Source organism: Arachis ipaensis, chromosome B10, assembly GCF_000816755.2.
Source record: "Arachis ipaensis cultivar K30076 chromosome B10, Araip1.1, whole genome shotgun sequence".
Taxonomy (NCBI): domain Eukaryota; kingdom Viridiplantae; phylum Streptophyta; class Magnoliopsida; order Fabales; family Fabaceae; genus Arachis; species Arachis ipaensis.
The window spans coordinates 7020721-7022883 of NC_029794.2; the positions used below are offsets into that span (position 1 = coordinate 7020721).

Below are 2163 nucleotides of genomic sequence, written 5' to 3' on the forward strand. Positions count from 1 at the left end.
ATGACATGTAATAATCCTAACACATAAGTAAAATTGGGAGTGAAAGAACCGGTTCCGTCCATACTGAACATGTATTTACGAAACTATCCTTACACAAACACGCGTTTCATTCGAAGCTACGCGCTGCGCGTAATTTCTCACCCGCATGCCGGAACCGCCAGTTTGGTTCCCGCCACGTCATCATCTGGGCCAGGCCCTCTCCAAACCCTAAATGCACGACACATTCACCTCAAATTCGCTTCAAACTCAAACCCCAATCAAGATACCACCACCTCAGTCATCATACGGCTATAAAAAGGCCACGTGGAAAACAAGAAAAATCGCTACCGTTTGTGCCAGATCTCATGACCAATTTACGGGCAACCCCAGAAAACGATTTATGTCCGTTAGATCAGGTATTAACAAAAAATCAACGGTAAATAAAGCTACCCGAAGCAACCACGGGCAGATCTCATCGCCTTTAAGAAGCGGCCATAGCACCCATTCGTTCCTCGCACAGATTAGGGTAAGCCAAATTCCAAACCCTGCCTCTACGCATTTCCTCTCTATTTTGATTCAAAATCTTCGTTTTCATCGGCGGCGCGTGGCGATTTTCAACTGCGCGTGAGGGTCTCGTTGGCGCGTGATTTTATCTGACAGCTGACTCATGTTCTGTTCGACGCGCATTGGAGAATTCATGCCGGAGATACGCCGGAATCCCACCGGACGGCTGTGATCTTGCACCTTGATGGCTTCCGCCGTCCTAGCCAACCGAAACGAACCTAATTGGCCGCAACATAGAGGCGGTGCAGCTGGATTCATGGGAAAAGTACCATTTTCTAACCCTAACCCTAACTCAAAATTTGGGAACAAAAAGAACCAATCGGCGTCAGATGATGCTTCATCCATCAACCGCAGGTCCAACGACGGTAATCATTCTCAATATGTGACGTTCAACGTGGCGTCGTACACAAAAAAGGAGCTGAACGAGCTCAAGAATCGCCTGATCTTGGAGCTCGAGCAGATTCGAAAGCTTAAGAAACAAATCGAGAGCGGAGAATATCAGCCCAGGCAGAGCTTCAACGGCCCTCCTAAAAAATCATCGAGCAAGAAAATCTCCGGCAACAAGCGGCCATTTCCGGTGAATTCCATCACCAAAGATTTGAAACGGTCGAATTCGGAGATTGGAAACTTGATGAAGTCCTGCTCGCAGGTTCTACAGAAGATCATGAAGCACAAGGTTGGGTGGATCTTCAACACCCCCGTTGATGTCGTTGGAATGGGTCTTCACGATTATTATGATATAGTGAAGAAACCCATGGATCTGGGCACCGTGAAGTCCAATCTCGCGAAGAACGTGTATTCCTCGCCGGCGGATTTTGCCTCCGATGTGCGGTTGACGTTCAAAAACGCGCTGACATATAATCCCCCTGGTCACGATGTGCACAACATGGCTGACCTGCTTTTATCCAAGTTTGAAGAGCTGTATCGTCCCGTGCATGAGAAATTCGAGGATTCGATGAGGCAGCAGGATCATGATGTTGATGAGGAATTGCAGGCCAGTTCATGGAATCATGCTGAGCCAGAAAGGGTTGAGAGGGTTAAGAACAAGAAGGAGAATGTGATCCCTCCGGCAAGGTTTCAACCCGAGCCAGTGCAGGCCCCTGCCAGCTCTTCGAACCCTCCAATGGTCCAGTCGCCAGTGCGCACTCCTTCCCCTATGAGAGCCCCGCCGGTGAAGCCTTTGAAGCAGCCAAAGCCTAAGGCGAAGGACCCCAATAAGAGGGAGATGAGCCTTGAGGAGAAACACAAGTTGGGTATTGGCCTGCAGAGTTTGCCTCCTGAGAAAATGGAGCAGGTGGTACAGATCATAAGGAAGAGGAATGGGAACCTTAAGCAGGACGGGGATGAGATTGAGCTTGATATTGAGGCTGTTGACACTGAGACCCTTTGGGAACTTGATCGGTTGGTGACCAATTGGAAGAAGATGATGAGCAAAATTAAGCGGCAGGCACTACTTGGCAACTTGAACAACAATGCCGCACCCAACAAATCCAATGGGGTAAAGTTCTTTTCATTGTGTGCATCTTCCTCTGTTTAATGAGTATGACCTTTTTTTCCAGATACTAATTTGTGATTATGGTCAAATGTACAGGAATTAGCTACTAGTGAGAAGGTTGAGGC

General features: G+C 48.1%; 1 protein-coding gene across 1 annotated transcript in view; it reads right to left on the reverse strand.

The window, feature by feature from the left end:
* The window catches only part of LOC107620041 (heat shock 70 kDa protein, mitochondrial), a gene marked incomplete in the record, with an annotated part of 61944 nt that overhangs the window by 48082 nt on the left and 11699 nt on the right, over positions 1 to 2163 (reverse strand).